The 26,806-nt window shown below is 44.8% G+C and overlaps 1 pseudogene across 1 annotated transcript in view; it reads left to right on the top strand.

The window, feature by feature from the left end:
- Positions 1-3,366: 3,366 nt before the first annotated feature.
- The window catches only part of LOC310776271 (intermembrane lipid transfer protein VPS13C-like), a 107,554-nt pseudogene continuing 84,114 nt past the window's right edge, over positions 3,367-26,806 (top strand). Inside the window, exons 1-18 of the transcript in view lie at positions 3,367-3,378; positions 5,714-5,881; positions 7,092-7,396; positions 7,709-7,859; positions 9,872-10,004; positions 10,102-10,220; positions 10,493-10,662; positions 11,572-11,651; positions 11,727-11,959; positions 13,809-13,901; positions 14,982-15,215; positions 20,762-20,893; positions 21,248-21,337; positions 21,608-21,763; positions 22,441-22,708; positions 23,561-23,721; positions 24,904-25,025; positions 26,067-26,368. The product of the transcript in view is annotated as an intermembrane lipid transfer protein VPS13C-like (transcript). The remainder of the gene's footprint in view (positions 3,379-5,713; positions 5,882-7,091; positions 7,397-7,708; positions 7,860-9,871; positions 10,005-10,101; positions 10,221-10,492; positions 10,663-11,571; positions 11,652-11,726; positions 11,960-13,808; positions 13,902-14,981; positions 15,216-20,761; positions 20,894-21,247; positions 21,338-21,607; positions 21,764-22,440; positions 22,709-23,560; positions 23,722-24,903; positions 25,026-26,066; positions 26,369-26,806) is intronic.

Here is a 26,806-nt window from a genome sequence, read left to right as displayed (position 1 = left end):
CTTGGAAAATAGTTTCCAACAATCCAACTTGCCCTTTTCAGCGTGTAGCAACGAGCTAGCGTGTAGGTTTCTGCAGTTAGCTTGCTAGCTAGTTAGCATTGTTGTTTTCACTGAGGCGGCAGGGCACTATTTACAGCGACACACAGGGAGGAGGGAGTGGAAGCTGCTCTGATTGACGTGGTCGGAGCCAATGACAGAGTTTGTAGACATCCGGCAGCCACTGAAACAGTCGCTCCAATGGGGAGCAGATGTAGAGCAGGGAAGGGCTTATCCCAGTTGCCTGTTTCTGTGGTGCCAGACTCCTCTCCCGGTAGGGAGGGGAGGCTGGCCAGCGAGACTAACTAAATTATGAAATTACCCTCAAAACACAATAATTGTCATTACTAAACCATGTTTGGTAGGCATGGATTTGCAATTAAAATAGCTATAATTCACCATTGTTAATCTCCTTCCTTACTCTAAAAATGGTAAACCCCAAACACCACATACATATATGTTGCCATTCACAAGTTACGTTTTCATGCTACTGGATGGCAGCCATCTTGTAATTCTGGGTCAAAATTAACCGGTGTCAGAATCAGATTCTTTGTGGTTGGCTTACACCAAAAAGTGTCTTCATACATTATTCTAGGTGTTCTGGTTCAAAAGTAAATTTTTCAAGATTGCACCAGTGGCCATCTTGGATTTGGCCATCTGGCAGAAAGTCCCAGGATGTTTGGGAGGGACCTGGGGGCTATTTTAACAAAAGGCCCATAGAAGTCAAATTACTCGTCAAAAAATCTTAGCCAGAGAGTGGTCATGGAATTGAGGTTATAGCATCAGTTATCAGAAACTATGATTTCCTTATCACGTCATTAAATTCACCATTGATTAGTTACTTTAACAGTTTATGATGTTCTATATGGTATCATTGTAATCATTGACCATGAAAACATAGGGATAGACATCACCTTTTCTGTGTTATCATGTGTGGTTCAGGACATATGATGCAAACTACATAATTTGCTTATGGCTGAATTAAAATGGCCACCACGAGGCATTTTTGTGATGGCTTAATTTCTGAAGATTTACGGGGCCCCAAACTATATGCGTACCAAGTTTCATGCTTTTATGAAAAAGTTAACATGATTTTCACATATCATCTGGACTAATACACAGAAATCAGGGTTTTGTCATTTATATGGGAATAGTTTTTACAGAGTGATAATTATCAATAAGCTACCAGATTGGCAGGGTTATCATACCAAAATATAAACTAGAGACATGTAGGAAGACAAAAATAACAAAATCGTGCGGTCACCTCAGGTGGTACCGATTTCACCATTGGCCCATGGACTAATTGCATTGTATCCTTCTCAAAACACCACTGAATTCACCAAAACACCACTGAATTCACCATTAACTATTCATGTGAACAGTTTATGATGTTGTATATGGTGTCATTGTGATCCTTGCCCATGAAAACATAGGGGTAGACATCACATTTTCTGTGTTATCGTGTGGTTCAGGAGATATGATGAAATCAGGGTTTTGTCATTTATATGGGGGTAGGTTTGTTTACAGAGTGATAACTATCCTTAAGCTACCAAATCGGAAGGGTTATCATACCAAAATATAAACTAGAGACATGTAGGAAGACAAAAATAACAAAATCGTGCGGTCACCTCAGGTGGTACCGATATGTCAAAATTTCAGCCTTGGCCCATGGACTAATACACCTTATCAATCACAATAAAACTGTACCTACCTCAGACACAATGTTGCTATCCAACCCTACGGGGCCATGGTACTCCAAAAGGTTCCGTAGTTTCCCACCGCGCATCCGAGACTCTGAAGGAAGAATGACTGATTAGTCTAGCGGCTAGAAAACCGGCTAGAAAACCAATGACCTATCCAACATTAGCTACATTAAATAACATTACTTTTTTAGAGAAATAAATGGTGCAAAGTTATAGAAAAGTAACCCCCGACCCCCCAGCTGCAGCTCTCTCCCCATACCTCGGTGCCTGTGCCGGAGGTGTGCCTCGCAGTGCCTCGCTCGACTATCTCTCCCAAGCAGCACACTGAAAGACGCTTCTGTAGTGTCGTTTATCCGCTCCTGTGCTCCGCTCTGGGCGTCTGTCTGCGGGAATGAATCCAGTTTAGCGCCTAGAAGTGACGAACGCTCCCGCCCTCGTGCTTTGATTGCCTGGAAAGGCAGCAACAATAAGCATTTCCGGTGGGCGTTTTTCAAAGTAAAAGAGCCTTTTTACACAAGCCTAGAGCACACAGAAGCCATTGAAAAATGATACATTTACACAGTGAAACTGTAGAAAAGGCCCCAAAGTTGGAGTGTAAATATTATTGTCCTGGGCATGTTCTTATGTTGTAGGCTATTCTTTATTGCCTGTTGTTGGTATTGTGTGGAGTGATGTTCTGTGATGGAGCGAGCCTTCCGAGGTTATTATTGATGCCTGCATTTATATCGAGGTTAAGCTCGGATAGTTAACTGCAACAGGAAGTGTGGATTTTCAGAATAAAGGTCTCACCAGTAAAAGGACCAGTAGCTAATATGTTTTTGGAAACCTATTAATAAGTCAATGTCGTTTATTTCTGGTTCTGTAATGATAAGGGGAGTAATAGTATTTATGCAGATGGGGATATTAATGGGATTTATTTATATTTGGTATCACTCATTTAATTTTTTTGTTATTCTTTTCTTTATAGAAAACCACAACTGTTCAAAGATATCCCTGACTCACCACCTGTATATGTTGTTTGCAAATACCAGTAAAGAAGGACTGAAACAGCATCCTCTCTCAGCTGTTTCTTACTCATACCCGGCCGGAGGCTTTAAGTGGTGTCCTGGCCGGCACACCGGCGTGAACTTGGTTACAAAACCCCTGACTAGCACCTAGTCCCTTGTTCTCTCCACTACAGAAACGAAGTTAAGCATTTAAAGTTTAAACAAAGCTCTATAATACAAATTATGACAATAACTGTTCCAATAACATAGAGAACGTTCTTCTCAGTAGCTATCTAAATAGATAAATACTGTTCACTGGACTGCATAGCCTTTACAAATTGGACACTGGACACCCCTGTGTCCAAGGTGTCGGCACAAACCATATGCACATGCTCGGGTAGACCTCCTCTATGACATCGCACTGTCAGCTAAGTCTAAGTAAGTAACTAAGTCTCTGCACTGCTCTCATGTAACTTTTGAGTGAGCAGCTTGACACTAATGTAATTAAAAATTACTGTGTACGCACTGTTACAAATGCATGCCATTCTGGAGCAAATTGTTGGATTTTATTTCATGTTCCTTTTTGTGAGACTGACTTTGTTAGCGCTTGCCTCCCTCTAGTGGCAAAAATAAGTATGACCATGTTGAGGAAGGTAAAAATGGCACCACCATGACAACTGATTGGAGCCTTTTCACTCATTGCAGCTCTCTTTGGTTTCAGCTGTGCCTCCATCGGCTGCCTGTCAAGTGCTTTAAACAGACTAGACTCCTGGGATCCTGTTGCAGATGGAATCAAATGAGTGGGTGGGTATATCTCTGGCCAGCTTTAGCATCTTGTGTTTTCTGTGTATTTTTCTTCATCACTGTGATGCTAGGAGTGTTGGGCAAGTTACTTTCAAAATGTAATATACTACCAGTGTTGGGAAAGTTACTTTCAAAATGTAATATACTACATATTACTAGTTACTTTCATTTGAAAGTAATAAGTTACTTTACAATTCATTTGAAAGTAATAAGTTACTTTACAATATTACTGTCTGTGTAGAGTAACTCGTTACATATTTCACTACTTTTGCATTACTTTTACCAAAACAACAGCAGCAGCAGAATGACAACGATGCCCCGGAACCATCCCGACAAATAAATTCAACCGCCTTGAAGTCAGTGTAAACAATCCAAAATTCTAAATGTTATTATTTTCCTTTTTTATTGTCATCTATAGTGGTCATTTGCATAAAAACAAACAGTTTGATTAGGAAATGATTGTATCTTTTTTAAATATGTGCTTTGATTTATTTATTTTTAACTAAATTTGTAACTTGAGTTACTTGACAAAGTAACTGGTATAATATTACTGAAATCCTATAAGTAATGTTATATTACTGAGTTACTGCTCAAATTAATATCTTACATGTAATATGTTACTTTTGTAATGAGTTACCCCCAACACTGGATGCTAGAGAGCCAAAGTGAACGTCACTTCCTGCTTCAGCACTGTACCAGAGATTTTCATCCCCCATTTATTTTCTCATAGACATTTCGTAAAATGCTTATACAAATAGTTTTACTTGGTCAACCCAAACGGTTCAGATATATTTAGAAACAGGAGAGACCACATAACATTTCACTCAGACCAAAACCTTTAAAAAAAACTTGGATTTAATTTAAAATACTACACTATGGACCCTCCCCCTTCTTCATCATAATCCAATCTTGGAGATGAACATGCAGAAGGCATAGCATACTACCCTGACCCACGAACATTTAAGGGTCGAAAAAATTGGGTCGAAACATGTTGGCATTTCTAATGATTCAGCCACTAGCCTACAATAAATGCTTCTTAAATATTTACTTCCTGGTGGTTATATTTTTATATTTGGAGTGCTTGGATTGTCCTTTTGTTTGTAGCTTAAAAAAGCTCTTTTTGATGTTCGAGACACACCCTAAATGAATGAGTGCAGCACCACAGGTATGGCTGAAAGAATTTGTGGTTCAGATGTCTTGTTTCTGTTTCCGTTTGTTTGCTGTGCTCCCTGGAGTGGAGAAGACTGACAACCTGCTGATCTGCTGAGCATTTTGCCTTGGACCCTCAGACTGCAGACCATCACACTGAATAAGTGGATCTCTGGATCGTATGCAAAGAAAAGTGTCATCACTGTTTTGGCACCCAGCTCAAATGTCCATAAATCACAACTTTAGCTTGAATTTGATACACAATTAGTGCATGAGTATGTTTTACTAATATATAAAGCCTATTTTTTTTACTGTTTGGGTTGACTTTTCCTTTCAAGGAAGAAAGAGAACAGGCAGGTTGAATGAGTCCTTTCCTGTAACTGACGGGATACACATGATGTCCTCTAGACAATAGCTGCCCTATTTGGTGTTGGGCTCTTTAAGAATACCAAGCTTCAAGATATTTTTCCATCCATATACTCTGCCAATATCTGAACTCCACCCATTCCCAATACTCTGTCATGAACCCTGGAGTTAACTTACAGCAACACGAATAGCAAGGAGCAAGCTAAGGACTATGTATGAATAGTATAATATAATGTAACATATAATATAACATATAATGTATGAATAACTCATTAACTCAAATCAACTCTCAATAACTGTCAAACTATTCATCATTCATCTAGTTTGACAGTTATTGAGAGTTGATTTGAGTTAATGAGTTATTAATTTGAGTTAGTGTGGACCAGTGATGTCCCTGTTAGTTTTAAATATAGGGGCAGCATACCAGAGGGCAGGATCTGAAAGCAAAGGGAGAAAGGGAAAAAAATCATGAGTGTTGGCAGGTATGCCCCCCCGTGGACCACCTGCAGTACCTCCACGGCCCACCTGCAGTACCTCCACGGCCCACACTCTGGGAATCACTGGTGTAACAGATTCATCACTTTAGCTGCTCTGAAAATACTCCTCAGTCTGTTACTCTTCACTCAACACTTTCCTCTTGACTCAGTTCATCATCTTTGCGTCTGGCAGGCCATCTCCATCGTGGGCGACGAGGTGTTCAGCTTCTCCATGAGTTTGACTGCCAGCGCCACAGAGGGCGCCGGGTATGCCGACATGAGCAAGACGGACGGGCGGGTGAAGCTGAACGTGGGCTGCATCCAGGTGGTTTACCTGCACAAGTTCTTCATGTCTCTGCTGGTGAGCCTCGCACCACATCACACCTGTCCAGTGTCTCTAACAATGTGAGGATAGAGACAGAGAAGCATTACAGTCGAAACTTTGCAAATTAAATCAAACGGATATGAAGAAGTCATGTTTTGTTCTCTTAACAAAAACCTTCACCTTCCGTTTTAAATGCCGTATATGTAAGACTCAGAAATTATCACGAGGACTCCAATTCACTCGGTGACACTTGGGAATACAAAGATGTTGTTATTTAACTTTAAACCAAGGTGCATGAAGTCAAGTCAAGTCAAGTCAAGTCAAATTTTATTTATATAGCACCTTTCATACACAAAGGCAATTCAAGGTGCTTTACAAAAAAATAATCGAAAAAACAAGCAGCAAAGCAATGCACATATAAAAAACACATAAAAAACACAGCCGACAGTTTTAGTTAAAATATATACTCAAATTAACAAACATGAAACATTATTTCTGTTTTAAATAAGTTACAAGGCACTCTTCAGTATTATTATTAATGAAGGAGTAAAAGCTTGAAAAGGAGTTGAAACTAGCTTAGATGAGGCCTTTGCTCCAGAGACAGCATGGGCCCCATGGTACTTCAAATGTAGCTGCCGCCATCTTTTGGCACTTGTACGTTACTACAAACTACAGTTACATTCTATAACAGGCACTAGGAGTTTACCTGGATCAATCGCAGTTTTTTCCTGTATTTGGGGCTGGTCTTTATGTGTTATTATGCCCCCGGCCATTATTGGAGACCCGGCTAATATTAGAGGAAATATATATACTAGGCATCTGGCGCGCTATGCAGGTATTTTGAGATTTTGAGTGATTTGGTTACTTTCATTTCCATAGAACCTCACGGTGAATAATTATTTTCATAAAACAAAAGGGAAAGTATGTTTATGGTTTTGGTGGGATGCCACTGTAGAAAATTCTTGTGGAATGTTGAAACCCATTTTTCCCACGTTTTACTTTTAGACACATAACAGATTAAAATACTCATAACCTTTGATCTGAGAGAGCTATAGCAGTAATTCAAAAAGTGATATACTGTATAGGGAAGAGTTTCTAATTTATGGAAATAAAATAATAATAATAAATAAAAAAGAAAAGAAAATCAATTTTCACCATGTGAAGCGTTTTTGCAGGCCACCGCACAATATGGTGTAGTAGTTTATTGTAAATAAACTCATTGTTATTTTTGCGCCCTGTCGTTCAGAACTTCACCAACAACTTCCAGACGGCGAAGGAGGCCCTGAGTGCAGCGACGGCCCAGGCGGCGGAGAAGGCAGCGTCCAGCGTCAGAGACTTTGCCCAGAAGAGCTTCCGTCTGTCCATGGACATCAGGCTGAAGGCCCCCCTCATCCTCATCCCTCAGTCCTCCGTCTCCCACCAGGCGCTGGAGGTGGACCTGGGTCTGATCACGCTGGGGAATAGCTTCTCTCTGCTGCCCGTGGATGGCTGCCCGCTGCCCGCTGTCATCGACAACATGGACCTCCAGCTGACGCAGCTCAAACTCTCCAGGTCAGTCGCTCTGCAGGGATGAGCTCTGGGTTCTGTAAAAACCACGGTGGAAAAAATTGCATTTTTCATTAAAGGGACATTTCACCAAAGAACAGTGTGGAGGTATTTTTCCGTGTTAAACACAGTGTTGGCCCGAAGGACCCCGCCCAGCCAGGAAACTAGAGACTGTCTCTCGAAGCTACACCTCCAAAATCGAACACCATATCTAGTCTGATATCACCATATCCATATACTATCCATCTATTGCCCAGCCCTAGCTTCTGGATTCAGCAAGAGACTGTCTCACTGGTTTGTTGGTTTGTGGTTCTGCAGGATCTGCATGGACCCTGTGGCGTCAGGCGGGCCCAGCTCGGAGCTGCTGGAGCCACTCAACCTCACGCTGAGCATCAAGAGGAACCTGGCCGCCTCCTGGTACCACAAGATGGCAGTCGTGGAGATTGACGGAGACCTGAAGCCCATGAAGGTACGAGCGGGTCTACAGCCGGCTGAGGAACCTTCAGTTCACTTCACATCGTTATTGTCCTGTGAGGGACATCTGCTTTACAGACAGGGTTTAATGCTGGATTCAGATGGTCCCATTTCCCGAGTTGGGAAATCCTCAAGCTTCTGACTTCAGTGGGTTCATGAGCTGTTAAGTCGTAATGTGGAAGCAGCATGGACGCTACCGAGACGATGTTATTGCTCAGAGCGTTTAAACAACACGTTGGGACATTTAGACTTGCACAATACATTCCACAAACCCACTAAAATATTGCTTTACCTAACTTGTTGTTATGGTTAATGTTAATACATAACATTTCAATTTGGGGACGCACCGATTGCAAAATTCTGCGCCGATAGCGATGTTTAAGAGAACAATTTGGCTGATAGCCACTACCTATGACTATGTGCATGCCCGAATTACACACAATTCCGGACTGCACCCCATCCGGTCCCCAGCAGCGCACCCGCCAAGTTTTGAAGTCGATCGGACGAATGATTGCAGAGATTTTTTTATTTTTTTATTTAACCTTTATTTATCCAGGTTAGCCTCATTGAGATTAAGAATCTCTTTTTCAAGAGGGACCTGGCCAAGAAAAGCAGCATACAATTATACAAGTTGCAGACGCCACAACAAACATCTCATAACATTACTACACTACATGGTACACATACATTCAGTCATTCATAAAAGCAAGTTCAACTATGAAGAAAAAAAACAGTTGCAACTTTCACTGGCCTCCCTACCTTTAACCATCGTTTTAAAAACATTTAATGAGACCAGCTCCTGCAATTTCAGGTCCTTCTGGAGCTCATTCCATGCCATCGGTGCTGAGAACTAAAACGCCTTTTTACCATACTCTGTACGAGCCCTTTTCACATTCAATAAAAACAGGTTTTGTGAGCATAAAGAGTAATTGTTGTTGCTCTGCTGGACAATGTATGTACACAAATAATTTGGGAGTTGTTTTAATATCGCCTTATAAATAAAAAGATACCAGTGACTCAGCCTACGTAGAGTCAGGGATGGCCAGCCCACTTTCTGGTAGAGAACACAGTGGTGAGTTAGATTTTTACAGTTTGTGCTAAACCTTAAAGCCCGTGATAAATGGGGAGATATGCGGAGGACACACACACACACGCGCACACGCGCACAACACACACGCGCACACACACACACACACACACACACACACACGCGCGCGCGCGCGCGCACGCACAAACACACACACACACGGCCCTGGAATTAATATGTATATATTTCTACACTCACTGAAGGGACCTTCTGGGTGTTTGCATAATTACAGCCTGTCACTAACTCCTGTGCTCTTGTTTTTGCACACGGTCCACATTGCAGCCGTTGAAGGTACGATCTGTACCCTCCTGTACGGTGACAGCTTGACTCTGACGGTGTTTAGTTAGTTTAGCTGGATCAGTTGGTATGTCTGTTGACAGCCTGTAGCTCTAGTGGATGATTCAAAGTTTTTTTTATGGAAGCCCTGGCAGGCAATTAAGAAAAGAAAAAAAATCTAACTTCCTTCAAATAATAATAAAATAAAATAATATATGTAACAAGCGGGGGGATATTTGCCTTTTTTTTGTCAGGCGCATGTTTCTAAATGTATGTCGCTGTAATACCTCTCGACCACAAGAGTGCGCCACTAGACCATGTTCTACATAGGACTGAAAGCATCAATTTCTTCTTCCAAGGTACATACATTGTGTTAGCAAGTTATGCCATTTCCCCCCCTACTTCACCGATGAAAAAAGAAAAGACAATTGAACTTAATGCTGCCTAAACTACATTAGTTAGATCAGACTTGGAAAATGGATTCCCAGATTTGTGTTCTCAATTGCCTCTCATGGCTTCCGTACATTTTTACCTGAAGAGGAAAACTATGGACTGAAGCATGATTAAACCTCTGGATTAAAAGTGAAAGTCGTGGGGAGAAAGCAGGCTAAAAGCTGTACCTCCTGTGCTTCCTGCGCCTCCAGGTGGCGCTGAGTCAGGACGACCTGAAGGTTCTGCTGAGGATCCTGATGGAGAACCTGGGAGAGGCTGAGAGCCCAGCCCCTGCTGCATCCACACAGGCAGAGAGCCTACACATCACAACATATACACACACAGGTACACACACACACACACACAGGTACACACACGCACGTGTGTGTGCGCGCACGCGCGAGAAGATCTGGCTGTAAACTGTGTGTGATGTTGCCCTCAGGCGGCGCGGAGAAGCAGAGTGACATCAGCGATCAGGAGGAGGAGCCTCAGGAAACTGTCAAGTTCAACTTCAACATTGAGTCTCTGGCTCTGGTGCTGTACAGCCACGCCCCCAAACAGGTGAGTCTCTGGCTCTGGTGTTGTACAGCCACGCCCCCAAACAGGTGAGTCTCTGGCTCTGGTAAGAACAGAGGGATCATTCTCACCTTTAGCCTGCAAGTGACTCAGTCCATATGTTTTCATACGTCTATGAATCTGTCCCATGATGTCTGACCCTTCACCATCGCTCTCCCCTGCCCTCCCTGCAGTCTCCTGGGCTGGGCCTGCTCTCTCCCCTGCCCTCCCTGCAGTCTCCTGGGCTGGGCCTGCTCTCTCCCCTGCCCTCCCTGCAGTCCCCTGGGCTGGGCCTGCGGCAGCAGAGCCTGCGTCTGGGGGAGTTGGCCCTCCACAAGCTGCAGGCGTCTGGGAAGCTGCTGAGCGACGGCAGCATGGAGCTCAGCACCGTGCTGAGCGGCTGCACGCTGGACGACCTGCGCACTGCCATGACCCGCGTCAGCTCCAGGTGAGACCTCTGCTTAAATAGCGATAACGAATCCTTAATTAACAGTTAACCAATGTGTCTAGTAATCATTACTTATGCTGTTCATGTTAACTAAGGTATTGAGGTTGGTTTGAGGCATGGCCTCACTGAGGTTAAGGTTAGAGCAAGTTTATGACCAAGGCTGTTAATTAAAGGTTAGTTAATACTTATTAAACATCAACTAACTCTGAAATAAGGTACCCTTTAGTGTTACCCATTACTTTTTTATTTAATTTGATATCTAATTTAATGATTTTATACTCTGTTTTTTTGTACTATTATTATTACTATTAGTGGAGTAGGAGTTTAATTATTGATTGCTTGATGGAAAGAAAGGTGAATACAGAATACAGTAAATACACCAGCGAAGAAGAAGATCCACACAGGCTAACATTAGCTAACGTTAGCTAATGCAGTCCACTCCACATACGTCAGCAAACAACCTTTAACTCTGAATGGCCTTTGTATCCACCTGCGCAGGGACTCCAGATGGAAAGTAGCCTATGGGGTTTAATGTTTTTGTCCCTGCCAAATAAACGAATAAAATAAAATAAATAAAACAACAACACAGAGTCCAGTAAAAAGATACAAACCTTGGCCCTAGACAACTGAATTGGTTAAACTCACAAACACATAATCAAGTGAGGCATATAATCAAGTTGAATGCATCACGTAGGGTAAGAACTAGGTGATGGCGTATAGCTAATTGTAAGCTAGGTCGAAAATTGGCCCTAATAACAATTCCTAGACAGTAATATTTACGAGCCAGGTTTTCATAAGTTAGTAAGTGACCACATTAACATAATATAATAATATATATATAATAATAATAATATAGTAGTACATTAACACGCTCTGATGTCCCGCTCTGATGTCCCGCCTCTGAAACAGCTGGCCGAGCCCCGCGGAGGTTCCGCCTCCAACGCCGGTAAGACACCCAACGCCCTGCGGAGGCTCCGCCTCCAACGCCAGTAAGACATCAATGCCAGTTTGGGGGGGAAAGCATCGCAATTCACTTTTTCATCTCACCGATTTTGAATGTTCAGCCCCTGAGCAGCAGTGGAAGCGGACGCGGCTGCGGGCGGTCGTGGTCGACCCAGAGGTGGTGTTCGTGGCCGACCTGCTGCGGGCCGACGCCCCCTCGCTGGTGGCCTCCTTCCAGTGTGACGTCAGCCTGACGGAGGAGGGCGGAGCCCACAGCATGATGGCCAACCTCAGGGAGCTCCGCCTCCTGGCCTGCCCCTTCCTCCACAGCCCAGAGCACAAGGGCATCACCACCGTGAGACACACACGCCACACACATGCACGCACACACACACACACACACTCACGTACCGGCACACACACACACAGAGACACACACACACACACATATGCACACACACACACACACACACACACACACACGCTCACGTACCGGCACACACACACACACACACACACACACACACACACAGAGACATGGAGTTATTTCTCTGTCTTTATGGAGCCGCAGGGATGAGTCCTAAAACCCGTCTGGAAGTCAATGGTGTTTTTCTATGGGGATTTTGGTTAAATGACTGAAATAACGTCTGTGCTTAACAACAGTTTATGAAACAAAGACCTTTGTGTTCAGCAAGATCATCTTCACAATTTAACACTATGACTTTTTAAGTGTTTTCTGAAAATCTGTGGGTTTTGGCCATCAGATTTACGCTTCAAAAATCATAAAAGTGGTGATAATTTGTGAAGGTTATCGTGTTGAACACAAAGGTCTCAGTTTCATAAACGTTTGTTAACTCATTCATGGCCAGTTTAGGACTGCCAATATTTAGCACAGGCCAAAGATTTTCATAATTGTTGGTCATCTTTCAAGACCCACAGTAAATTATCTATTAGCACCAAAGTGATTTGCAATACCTCAAAATGAAGATGTACGTCTCTGGGTTCACCAGGGGAAAAAAAGTGAGCTTTTAGCATGTTCTGTACTCTACTTATAGCCATTTATATACACCCTGTTTTCACCAAAAAGGTCTCTCTGAGAAGATAAATTGCAGAAAATGGCATTTTTTGTAAATCACACAATCTCAGGCAGAACTCGCTCTCAATTCTTTTATTTTGAACTGTATTGACATCAGACATGTAAATATTATTCGTTATGACACAAATGAAAAAAAATAATATATATATATATATACATGAAGTGCCTTTTTTACATTCAACAATACAGTTTACTCAGTGTGAGTGAGTGTGATCATAGAATAGAATGCAGAGATCAGTGTAGTCTCTCTCTCACACACACACACACACACACACACACACACACACACACACACACACACACACACACACACACACACACACACTCCTTACCGCGAGATCATCCGGGTCCTGTCGCATTGGAGTCAGTCCAGTCTTCCTCGCCCTCGACAGGAAAGTGGCCGTGCTGCTTCACTCTGTGTGAAAGCCATTTCTGTGGCGAGGCTGCTGTTCTCCTCCAACTCACACAGTTGTGACTCCGTCTCGTCTCTTTCGGGCTGGGACACAGGAACGGGGTCGAGGGACCAGGATCGATCATGTTGGTCACGGGTTTGACTACCGCGAACGATCGATGTCCGCTGCCCTGCAACAAGCCGATCAGCTCGTGGAGCGCGCCGAGGGGCGTTTCAATGGCGTTTCTCCTCTCTGCACAACTTCACAAGGAAGCGCGTTTCTCTGTTTTTCCTCCTGCTCATTTCAAAACAACAGCTGCGGTATGTGTTTGATAACGTGCTGTCGGCTTGTCTTTGTGGCTAGGGACCTGATAACATGTCACAGGCTGGGGAAGTGTTTGAACTACGCGCTGCACTAATAAAAACAAAAACACGTCAAACACGTCTTTGGCGTGGATGGCTATTCCTGATAACACGTCAAAGACGTCTTTGGCGGTGAATGAGTTAACCACAGATCTTATTTCAGGCACCTAACCAAAAATCCCTATAGAAAAATGCCATTGGCTTCCAGACGAGGGAACCAGCACAATGCTAACTTCTGGGTTGGCCTACAACAATACGTCATTCCTGCTTTACTTTATTATGCAGTCAAAGAGTTTTGTTACTTTGCAAATCCAATAGTATATGACTGATAGAAATGTCATTCTTTGCCAATAGGTGTTGAGGCCTTGCTCAGTCGCTTTGGAAACCAAAAGCCAGCCCAACCAACCACTGACCGGCTTTGTGACAGTGGAGGAAGTCTTCGTCAAGGTACTTTCAGCTGAAATTGATCTTATTTATATGTATGATAGTATGTATAGATAGATAGATGGATAGATGTATTTCCTCCAAAAGTGGCCGGTAGTCATTTAAAATAACTGATAATGAAACAAAGGCCAGGAGTAAAAACAACGTTGGATATGGGTAAACTCCTGGTGTTTGTTATAGTTTGTAGTAACATGTAAATTAAACATAGACTGTATAAAAAGCTACCGTGACATCATCACCTATTGGTTTTTAGACTTGTGTTTGGAAGTCTGGAGGTTAGCATTTTCACCGTCGCCATCTTGGTTATTTGGAGACAGAGGTGATGTGAATTTGGACAAGTGATCGGCCAGCTGTGCGATCACTGGACAGGCGACCTGTCAATCACGCCCAAAAGTGTTGTCCGCTTTATCTTCTAGGGACCATAATTTACTAAATTGATTGATTGATTGATTGATTGAAACGATTTATTTCAAACCGTTAAAACGATACATAAAATGAAAAAAACCAGTAAACATAACAGTCCAATAGACTTCAGCAAAAGGAAAATACGTAAACTCCAACATAAAGAAAAGGCGAACTGTTTGAAAAGGGGCCGGAAGAAGCCTACTGTAGGCTTATCGAGTCCTGCCCCCAAATCATTCATAAACAAATGTATACATCCATATACATGCATATACCAACTCCCACGCTCCTCCACACCCGCTCATGTATACAAATACATACATACATATATATGTATATATATACACATACGTATACAAACTTACCCATACACACACAATATCATAAATCAACCCACATATCCCTATCAATACTTATTCCTAATAATACATTCCAATATTACCCCAATAACCCAATGCTTTGATACTAACTTGTGCTGTACCAATGCATATAAGAATATTTACAATGTACACAACAATTCTAAATGAACATCATGCTGTATTGAAGAAGACTTGAAACTAGTGATTGAGACCATCAACTCCTTAGGAAAGATGAACAACCTTCACCCAGAGAGCAGGATGAGAGAAAGCTGCTGTGTGGCAGAACCTTTGAGGTGAACTCCTGTGAACTCCTCTGCTGCAGATCTCTCCGGTCATCTTGAACACAGTGATGACGATAACGGCGGCCATGACGGCCAAGCCTCAGAGCGAACAGAGCCAGGAGGCGCGGCCCGGCGTCACAGACCTGTGGTCTGTCATGAACATCTACGCCTGTAACTACTGGTTCCTGGGGGTGGACCAGGCCACCGAGGCCACGGAGAGCTTCACCGAGCCGGACGCACGCAACCAGGGAGAGAGCTTCGCCGTCGACGTCAAGGTGCCACGTTTATATCCTCTTGAGTCCTCAGTGGCGACATCACGACACGAGGCGATCAGCGCTCACTCCCATCAATGCTTAATTGACAAAAAACGGTCTTTATCAGTTAACAAGTCCGACCGGCGAGTCCTTGTCTCCAACGTCCGAGTCCAAATGCATGAATGCTTGAGTCATCAGTGCCTCAAGTGCAAGTCGAATCACGACTCCTGAAAATTGGACTTTGGGTCTGAGTCCTGGACTACAAGTACTACAACACAGAGTCCAGGTGACTGTGGACTCAGGCCTGTGTAGTTCAGTATGCTCTGTGTAACATGTGTGTTGTCTTTGGCAGGTGGTCCAGGTGACTTTAGACTCGGGCCTGTGTAGTTCAGTATGCTCTGTGTAACGTGTGTGTTGTCTTTGGCAGGTGGTCCAGGTGACTTTAGACTCGGGTCTGTGTAGTTCAGTATGCTCTGTGTAACGTGTGTGTTGTCTTTGACAGGTGGTCCAGGTGACTTTAGACTCGGGCCTGTGTAGTTCAGTATGCTCTGTGTAACGTGTGTGTTGTCTTTGGCAGGTGGTCCAGGTGACTTTAGACTCGGGCCTGTGTAGTTCAGTATGCTCTGTGTAACGTGTGTGTTGTCTTTGACAGGTGGTACAGGTGACTTTAGACTCGGGCCTGTGTAGTTCAGTATGCTCTGTGTAACGTGTGTGTTGTCTTTGGCAGGTGGTCCAGGTGACTCTGGACTCGGGCCTGTGTAGTTCAGTATGCTCTGTGTAACGTGTGTGTTGTCTTTGACAGGTGGTCCAGGTGACTTTAGACTCGGGCCTGTGGAGTTCAGTATGCCCTGTGTAACGTGTGTGTTGTCTTTGACAGGTGGTCCAGGTGACTTTAGACTCGGGCCTGTGGAGTTCAGTATGCTCTGTGTAACGTGTGTGTTGTCTTTGACAGGTGGTCCAGGTGACTTTAGACTCGGGCCTGTGGAGTTCAGTATGCTCTGTGTAACGTGTGTGTTGTCTTTGACAGGTGGTCCAGGTGACTTTAGACTCGGGCCTGTGGAGTTCAGTATGCTCTGTGTAACGTGTGTGTTGTCTTTGACAGGTGGTCCAGGTGACTTTAGACTCGGGCCTGTGGAGTTCAGTATGCCCTGTGTAACGTGTGTGTTGTCTTTGACAGGTGGTCCAGGTGACTTTAGACTCGGGCCTGTGGAGTTCAGTATGCTCTGTGTAACGTGTGTGTTGTCTTTGGCAGGTGGTCCAGGTGACTTTAGACTCGGGCCTGTGGAGTTCAGTATGCTCTGTGTAACGTGTGTGTTGTCTTTGACAGGTGGTCCAGGTGACTCTGGACTCAGGCATGTGTAGTTCAGTATGCTCTGTGTGTGTGTTGTCTTTGACAGGTGGTCCAGGTCACTCTGGACTCAGGCCTGTGGAGTTCAGAATGCTCTGTGTGTGTGTTTTCTTTGGCAGGTGGTCCAGGTGACTCTGGACTCAGGCCTGTGGAGTTCAGTATGCTCTGTGTAACGTGTGTGTTGTCTTTGACAGGTGGTCCAGGTGACTTTAGACTCAGGCCTGTGGAGTTCAGTATGCTCTGTGTGTGTTGTCTTTGACAGGTGGTCCAGGTGACTCTGGACTCAGGCCTGTGGAGTTCAGTATGCTCTGTGTGTGTTGTCTTTGACAGGTGGTCCAGGTGACTTTTGACTCAGGCCTGTGGAGTTCAGTATGCTCTGTGTGTGTTGTCTTTGACAGGTGGTCCAGGTGACTTTAGACTCAGGCATGTGGAGTTCAGTATGCTCTGTGTGTGTTGTCTTTGACAGGTGGTCCAGGTGACTTTAGACTCAGGCCTGTGGAGTTCAGTATGCTCTGTGTGTGTTGTCTTTGACAGGTGGTCCAGGTGACTTTAGACTCGGGCCTGTGTAGTTCAGTATGCTCTGTGTAACGTGTGTGTTGTCTTTGACAGGTGGTCCAGGTGACTTTAGACTCGGGCCTGTGGAGTTCAGTATGCCCTGTGTAACGTGTGTGTTGTCTTTGACAGGTGGTCCAGGTGACTTTAGACTCGGGTCTGTGTAGTTCAGTATGCTCTGTGTAACGTGTGTGTTGTCTTTGACAGGTGGTCCAGGTGACTTTAGACTCGGGCCTGTGTAGTTCAGTATGCTCTGTGTAACGTGTGTGTTGTCTTTGACAGGTGGTCCAGGTGACTTTAGACTCAGGCCTGTGGAGTTCAGTATGCCCTGTGTAACGTGTGTGTTGTCTTTGACAGGTGGTCCAGGTGACTTTAGACTCAGGCCTGTGGAGTTCAGTATGCTCTGTGTAACGTGTGTGTTGTCTTTGACAGGTGGTCCAGGTGACTTTAGACTCGGGCCTGTGGAGTTCAGTATGCCCTGTGTAACGTGTGTGTTGTCTTTGACAGGTGGTCCAGGTGACTTTAGACTCGGGCCTGTGGAGTTCAGTATGCTCTGTGTAACGTGTGTGTTGTCTTTGGCAGGTGGTCCAGGTGACTTTAGACTCGGGCCTGTGGAGTTCAGTATGCTCTGTGTAACGTGTGTGTTGTCTTTGACAGGTGGTCCAGGTGACTCTGGACTCAGGCATGTGTAGTTCAGTATGCTCTGTGTGTGTTGTCTTTGACAGGTGGTCCAGGTGACTCTGGACTCAGGCCTGTGGAGTTCAGAATGCTCTGTGTGTGTTTTCTTTGGCAGGTGGTCCAGGTGACTCTGGACTCAGGCCTGTGGAGTTCAGTATGCTCTGTGTAACGTGTGTTGTCTTTGACAGGTGGTCCAGGTGACTTTAGACTCAGGCCTGTGGAGTTCAGTATGCTCTGTGTGTGTTGTCTTTGACAGGTGGTCCAGGTGACTCTGGACTCAGGCCTGTGGAGTTCAGTATGCTCTGTGTGTGTTGTCTTTGACAGGTGGTCCAGGTGACTTTAGACTCAGGCCTGTGGAGTTCAGTATGCTCTGTGTGTGTTGTCTTTGACAGGTGGTCCAGGTGACTTTAGACTCAGGCATGTGGAGTTCAGTATGCTCTGTGTGTGTTGTCTTTGACAGGTGGTCCAGGTGACTTTAGACTCAGGCCTGTGGAGTTCAGTATGCTCTGTGTGTGTTGTCTTTGACAGGTGGTCCACGTGACTTTAGACTCAGGCCTGTGTAGTTCAGTATGCTTTGTGTAACGTGTGTGTTGTCTTTGACAGGTGGTCCAGGTGACTTTAGACTCGGGCCTGTGGAGTTCAGTATGCCCTGTGTAACGTGTGTGTTGTCTTTGACAGGTGGTCCAGGTGACTTTAGACTCGGGTCTGTGTAGTTCAGTATGCTCTGTGTAACGTGTGTGTGTTGTCTTTGACAGGTGGTCCAGGTGACTTTAGACTCGGGCCTGTGTAGTTCAGTATGCTCTGTGTAACGTGTGTGTTGTCTTTGATAGGTGGTCCAGGTGACTTTAGACTCGGGCCTGTGGAGTTCAGTATGCCCTGTGTAACGTGTGTGTTGTCTTTGACAGGTGGTCCAGGTGACTTTAGACTCGGGCCTGTGGAGTTCAGTATGCTCTGTGTAACGTGTGTGTTGTCTTTGACAGGTGGTCCAGGTGACTTTAGACTCGGGCCTGTGGAGTTCAGTATGCCCTGTGTAACGTGTGTGTTGTCTTTGACAGGTGGTCCAGGTGACTTTAGACTCGGGCCTGTGGAGTTCAGTATGCTCTGTGTAACGTGTGTGTTGTCTTTGGCAGGTGGTCCAGGTGACTTTAGACTCGGGCCTGTGGAGTTCAGTATGCTCTGTGTAACGTGTGTGTTGTCTTTGACAGGTGGTCCAGGTGACTCTGGACTCAGGCATGTGTAGTTCAGTATGCTCTGTGTGTGTTGTCTTTGACAGGTGGTCCAGGTGACTCTGGACTCAGGCCTGTGGAGTTCAGAATGCTCTGTGTGTGTTTTCTTTGGCAGGTGGTCCAGGTGACTCTGGACTCAGGCCTGTGGAGTTCAGTATGCTCTGTGTAACGTGTGTGTTGTCTTTGACAGGTGGTCCAGGTGACTTTAGACTCAGGCCTGTGGAGTTCAGTATGCTCTGTGTGTGTTGTCTTTGACAGGTGGTCCAGGTGACTCTGGACTCAGGCCTGTGGAGTTCAGTATGCTCTGTGTGTGTTGTCTTTGACAGGTGGTCCAGGTGACTTTAGACTCAGGCATGTGGAGTTCAGTATGCTCTGTGTGTGTTGTCTTTGACAGGTGGTCCAGGTGACTTTAGACTCGGGCCTGTGTAGTTCAGTATGCTCTGTGTAACGTGTGTGTTGTCTTTGACAGGTGGTCCAGGTGACTTTAGACTCGGGCCTGTGGAGTTCAGTATGCCCTGTGTAACGTGTGTGTTGTCTTTGACAGGTGGTCCAGGTGACTTTAGACTCGGGTCTGTGTAGTTCAGTATGCTCTGTGTAACGTGTGTGTTGTCTTTGACAGGTGGTCCAGGTGACTTTAGACTCGGGCCTGTGTAGTTCAGTATGCTCTGTGTAACGTGTGTGTTGTCTTTGACAGGTGGTCCAGGTGACTTTAGACTCGGGCCTGTGGAGTTCAGTATGCTCTGTGTAACGTGTGTGTTGTCTTTGACAGGTGGTCCAGGTGACTTTAGACTCGGGCCTGTGGAGTTCAGTATGCCCTGTGTAACGTGTGTGTTGTCTTTGACAGGTGGTCCAGGTGACTTTAGATTCTGGCCTGTGGAGTTCAGTATGCTCTGTGTGTGTTGTCTTTGACAGGTGGTCCAGGTGACTTTAGACTCGGGCCTGTGGAGTTCAGTATGCCCTGTGTAACGTGTGTGTTGTCTTTGACAGGTGGTCCAGGTGACTTTAGATTCTGGCCTGTGGAGTTCAGTATGCTCTGTGTGTGTTGTCTTTGACAGGTGGTCCAGGTGACTTTAGACTCGGGCCTGTGGAGTTCAGTATGCTCTGTGTAACGTGTGTGTTGTCTTTGGCAGGTGGTCCAGGTGACTTTAGACTCGGGCCTGTGGAGTTCAGTATGCTCTGTGTAACGTGTGTGTTGTCTTTGACAGGTGGTCCAGGTGACTCTGGACTCAGGCATGTGTAGTTCAGTATGCTCTGTGTGTGTTGTCTTTGACAGGTGGTCCAGGTGACTCTGGACTCAGGCCTGTGGAGTTCAGTATGCTCTGTGTGTGTTGTCTTTGGCAGGTGGTCCAGGTGACTCTGGACTCAGGCCTGTGGAGTTCAGTATGCTCTGTGTAACGTGTGTGTTGTCTTTGACAGGTGGTCCAGGTGACTTTAGACTCAGGCCTGTGGAGTTCAGTATGCTCTGTGTGTGTTGTCTTTGACAGGTGGTCCAGGTGACTCTGGACTCAGGCCTGTGGAGTTCAGTATGCTCTGTGTGTGTTGTCTTTGACAGGTGGTCCAGGTGACTTTAGACTTAGGCCTGTGGAGTTCAGTATGCTCTGTGTGTGTTGTCTTTGACAGGTGGTCCAGGTGACTTTAGACTCAGGCCTGTGGAGTTCAGTATGCTCTGTGTGTGTTGTCTTTGACAGGTGGTCCAGGTGACTTTAGACTCGGGCCTGTGTAGTTCAGTATGCTCTGTGTAACGTGTGTGTTGTCTTTGACAGGTGGTCCAGGTGACTCTGGACTCGGGGCTGGGCCACAGGACCGTCCCGTTGCTGCTGGCTGAGTCTTCCTTCAGTGGCTCGGCCAGGAACTGGTCCTCCCTGCTGCACCTAAACGCAGACATGACGCTGGAGGTGACTGTGGGGATCACTCACATTTTACTGACTCAGGGAAATACCTGTGCAGTGAATCATTTTTAGCTCACTCATGATGTGTCATCATGTGACATGAGATGGATTTGCACATCACATTAATATATTTTTTAATCACTTTTTTTTACTTGAAAAAAAAAATTCAGTGTTGCTCTCAAACCTATTCTGTTTGATTGCATGATAAAGACACAAAAGTGAAAAAAGTTTGTTGATTGATATTCAACAAAGCCTTGTAATAAACAATGTTGTTCTCATCTTGATCCTAACAGTCTTGTCAGCAATCCAGAAGTTGAATGTATAAATAATGATATAATAATATGTCCTGTGTGTCTGCAGGTAAACTACTTTAATGAGAGCCATGCAGTCTGGGAGCCACTGATAGAGAGAGTGGATGGCGGGAAACGCAGGTGGAACCTCATGCTGGAGGTGAGACTGTTAGCAGTTAGCTTCTGTTTCAGCTAGCAGCACTAACACTGTGTCTGTTTAAGCTAACAGCGCTAACACTGTGGAGACAGACAGCAGTGTTAGACTGCTGACACAACACACACTGACACAAACACACTGCTTTATACTGTATAAAGGTCTATATTAAGGCATTCCATGTCTTCACTCTTGATCTGGGTGAATTATTCTGCATTCTTTGTGTCCAAACTGAGTGTGGATCTGACACAGTGTCTGATATGTTTGATCCTGCAGATGAAGAACAACCCGGTCCAGGACAAGAGTCCAGTTCCTGGAGACGACTTCATCGTTCTCCCTGAACCTCGCACTGTCATCACCATCTGCTCCAAAGACACCATGAACATCACTGTGTCGCAATCCTGCCTCAACGTCTTCACCAACCTCTCCAAGGTAAGACTCTCTACCTCAACGTCTTCACCAACCTCCAGCTCCAGGGTAAGGCCCTACCTGAACGTCTTCACCAACCTCCATGGTAAGACTCTACCTCAATGTCTTCACCAACCTCTCTAAGGTAAGGCTCCACCTCAAAGTCTTCACCAACCTCTCCAAGGTAAGACTACCTCAAAGTCTTTACCAACCTCTCCAAAGTAAGACTCTACCTCAACATCTTCACCAAACTCTCCAAGGTAAGACTCCTCCTCAAGGTCTTCACCAACCTCTCCAAGGTAAGACTCCTCCTCAAGGTCTTCACCAACCTCTCCAAGGTAAGCCTCATCCTCAGTGTCTTCACCAACCTCCAAGGTAAGCCTCATCCTCTGTGTCTTCACCATCCTCCAAAGTAAGCCTCAACCTCAACACTGACCCACAATGCTCAGGTAGAGAGGGATAAGCTGCAAATAACTGCAAGCTGCAATAACCGATTTTCCGGCCGCTAGAAACAGCAACACATTTGTGCCAACAACTAAGATAACCGTTCCTACTGAGAAGTCTGTGCATTTCATCTAAACTGGGTTGGAAAAATGATAAACACGTTTAGAACACATTTCAAAGATGTATGAGCTGGCTGTATGCTGGATCACTGTGGAGTTAGAGAGGAGCCGGACAGACACATTCTTGTTTTTGCCCAGGCGTTCTCTGAAGGAACGGCCTCCACCTTCGACTACTCTGTGAAGGAGAAAGCCCCGTTCACCATCTGGAACGCCCTGGGGATCCCGCTTATCGTGCAGCACGGCGCCAACCTGCGTCTGGTGGATGCGGCGGCGGCGCGGGGGAAGCTGCACGAGGTGGCGGTGGGCCAGAGCATGGACCTGGAGCACTCAGCGTCCGCCTCGTCGTCCCGGGGCAAACTGTCCACCCTGCAGCGCCAGGAGAGCTGCCTCTTCAACCTCACCATCGGTCAGTCAGTCAGTCGGCTCCAGACTCACATACACCTTCTCATTTTATACACGACACGCATATAGTGCTTTTCATGTTCTAGCCCATCTGATGATGTGTCTGGACTTGGATTTTGTACGCCACATATAGTGCCATGTATACTTCTTTCAGTAGATGCAGGGTTTTCCCTGGCTTTTTGGAGGGCTTAGGTGCTGTGTCGTCAGGGGCTGCTTGGTGGCTACTTTTTGGACCATTATTATATGACCATATCTGTGTACAAACATGTGGAAAAGCCACAGCAGCTAATAAATAAACAACACCCAAAAAGACAAACCTGTGCCCTGCTGACCGCCACTGGGGACCAACATTGATTTGACATTCATTCGGCTTACTGGTGCTGCCCAAAACTGATTTGGTGCTGTGCCTGAGCCTCATAATGGTAGGGAAAACATGTGGTAATGGATTTTCAGAAAACGCTTCAAAATCATATAAGTCTATAAGTTTGTGAAGGTTATCTGGCCGCAGTTTCATCATTTACTTAACTTGACTATGACTTCTGTGGTTGTCATATTACTATATAAATGTGATATAAATCATATTGACTTACTTCCCGACGACGGAACCAGGAAGTACATGACTTCTGTGGTTGGTCTACAAAAATAGTCATCCTTGCGCTGCTCTATTATGGAAGCCTTGAGAGGCGAGAGATAAATCAAATCCGGTGATCCATTTTGTTGAGGAAGTGAAGGAGGCCGAGGTGGGAGTCTGCGTGCGCCTCCCTCTATAAATACATCTTTATATGTGAATACATTTTTATTTTTTTTACCTTTACCTTTATTTAAACAGGTAAAATATGTTGTGTCCTCCCCGTAGTTCCTTCAGGTTACAGTGAGATCTGTAACATCGCTCTGGACAAGCCGGGCCGGCGGCTGTATAACGTGCGCGGGGCGCAGCTGCAGCAGGCCGTGTCCGTGGTGCTCCAGGTCGACGCCATCCAGGGGAACAAGGTCATCACCGTCCGCTCGCCGCTGCAGGTCGGTTCAGTCTGCTTCACTTTAACCTTTAAAGGCCACAGGGGCATCAAACCCAATGTCATCCAAAAGGTAGTAGTAGTAGAGAATCTTTATTTATCCCCCTTGGGGCAATTCATGTGCAGCATAAAAAAAAGTAATTTAAAAACATACAGACATGAAACAGTAAAAAATAGGGATGTCTTAAAACATAGTACATTTAAAAGGACACGAAACCATGTAAATTAAAACAAAAGGGGGCATGAAGTAGGCTACTATTCAATTCAACAGTTCAGACAGCGAATAGCCTCAGGAACAAAAGAATGGCTGTATCTGTTCCTGCAACAGCGGGGCATCCTATACCTGCGCCCAGAAGGAAGGAGGGAAAACTCAGGGTAAAGAGGGTGCTGTGGGTCACGCAGGACACCCTGAGCCTTCTTAAGAACCCTCTTCTTATATAGAAGACAGAGGTCATTCAAGTTACAGCCTGTGATTTTGGAGCTCATCCTGACAATTTTCTTTAGCATGTTCTTGTTTGTCAAGTTTATGTTCCCAAACCAAGAAATAAATGCAAAGGTGAGGACTGACTCAATACAAGAAGAGTAGAACATTTTCAAAAGTGACTTGTCTACGTTAAAACTTCTTAGCTTCCTTAAAAAGAACAAGCGCTGATGGCTTTTCTTTAGAATTGCCTTCACATTAGGCTCAAAACTCAGTTTGTCATCCAGAATTGTCCCCAGATATTTGTACTGGCTGACCACTTCTACCTGTTTCCCATTTATAAGGGTAGGTGATGGGGGGACGGGAGCCTGTCTGCGAAAGTCGATTGACATTTCTTTTGTTTTTGACACATTAAGTTTAAGAAAGGACTTTTCACACCACTGTAAAAAATCATCCACAATTGTGGAACAGTTCTGAACAGATTTGCACGAAACTTGGCAGAAAGGTTGGTTATGTGCCAACTTAGAAGTCATAAACTTTCCACACCCACTAGCCACAAGGGGGCGTAACAGGCCACGGCAGATGTATACCCTTTAGTTCAATTTGTAACACTTCAGTCATTCATGTTCGCTGTTTAGTTATAGTTTGATATACTTTCTCAGGTCAATGTGATGTACTCAGTTCTCTGGAATGCATTGAGAACCTTGAAAATAGAAAGGAAGATAATGGTAATAATTCTGCTGAGACCTCTGCCTCTGCTTTCAGATTAAGAATCATTTCTCGGTGCCCTTCTCCATCCTGAAGTACTGTCCGTCCTCCAGCAGCCTGCTGACGCTCGGAGTCGCCGAGCCCGAGAAAGAGTTCCACGTCGCCTTGGAAACCTACAGGTATATACAATCCAGATTAGTGATGGGATATTTCGGGATATCGGTTTTGGATGCCGATACTGATGTAATTCACACATCGGATATCGGACGGACGTCGCCAAAATACGTTCCGTTCCAGATTCCAGTCATAGCTTGCGCTGGACCATAAACCCACATGAAACAGCAGTTGTAGTAACCACATGTAGTTGTTGCTTGCCTTGTCCTAAGAATTTCATTGTTCAGAATGACCTTGTGTTATACTGTGCAGATCCATGACAGATGTTTGTCAGAATTTGAAAATGTATGTGTATATATATATATATATATATATATATATATATATATATATATATATATATATATATATATACAGATCCTTTCCAAAAAATTACAATATCATGGAAATACCATGGATGAACGTGGGCTTCAGCAGTTTGTCAAGCAAAGACGATTCAAAAATTTGCAGAGATTCAGAGGGAGTGGACTGAGGCTGGACTCAGTCATAACTGAGAAGTAACTGCTGATTTTCTTCACACTATTCTAATTTCTTGAAATACTGTTTGGGGGGTTTTTCTGGAGCTGTAGGCCAAAATTATGAAAAATGAAACAAATAAAGGCTAGAAATATTTCACTGTGTGTGTAATGAATCTATAATCTATGAAAGTTTCACTTTTTGAAAGGAATTATGGAAAAAAAATAACTTTTCATGATATATTTTTTTTTTGGAAAGGATCTGTATATGTATATGTATATGTATATGTATTTGTTTCCAGGTGAAACTGTAAAGCAGACCGTAAATCCTCAACTTTTGTGTCCAGTAGACAGAAATGTTTTCTGCCTGCTTCAGACAGTTTTAAGTCCATGGCACATGAAAGAAACACAGATGTTTGTTTGGTGTGCCATGGCTGTCTGTCCTTGTTTGGAGACATTTTCCGTTGTAGGACATTTGATTGGTGTACCATGGGCTTTAGCCTTGCAGCCCTGCAGGCAGCCGTTAGTGAGTATTGATTGATTGATTTTATTCAGTATGTGTGACCTCTGCCTACACCCTCCCCTCCCCAGGGCCCAGCTGTTTGTGCGCCCGGCAGGCCATCTGGAGGGGCTATACGGAGCCTCCTCCACCTGCGTGTCGTGGAAGGAGCAGGTGCACCGCAGCTCTGAGGTGCGCTCTGTGCTGCGCTAGCTGCCCGGCCACAGACAGCAGCTTCCTGCCTCTGAGCCTCAACACGCTGGCGCAGCCCGACAGCCTGCAGCACATCACCAGCGCCGGAGAGGAGGACTGGGACCCCGCCTACATCATCCACCTGCACCCTGTGGCCACGCTGCGCAACCTGCTGCCCTACACGCTGCGCTACCTGCTGGAGGTACGCTCACCACACATGCTGCTAAGTCTGATCTGAATAGTTTTCTCTCCTGTGTTTATGAGTTGAGAACAGGTGGGGAAAAGGTTTTTGCCAGGATCATTTTTCTAAATTTCTTTTTTTGCCAGGTTAATCGTGGCCTTTGTAATACTTATTTAATAATTAATATTAATATTAAGCTCAGAATTTCCTAGATTATTTTTGTTTTCTCACTTATTATTTACTATAATAATATGCTACCTGGAGAATGCCACACTTAAGTCCCTGGAGGGTTTTTAGGCAATTCTCCTTCACATTCAATGATGATTATATTGTATTTTTTGTAATTGTTTGTATATGTATACAGTAAATAACAACAACAACAACTTGCCTCTCTGGGCTTCCGTAGTGAGCTAATTGAAACTATTCTAATTGACTCTGATGTGTAAATCTAAGGTGTTT

Source organism: Poromitra crassiceps (assembly GCF_964638095.1).
Source record: "Poromitra crassiceps genome assembly, chromosome: 5".
In the NCBI taxonomy this organism is placed as follows: Eukaryota; Metazoa; Chordata; class Actinopteri; order Beryciformes; family Melamphaidae; genus Poromitra; species Poromitra crassiceps.
Note: the sequence above shows the minus strand (reverse complement) of the source record. Positions and strands in the feature narration are given on the sequence as shown.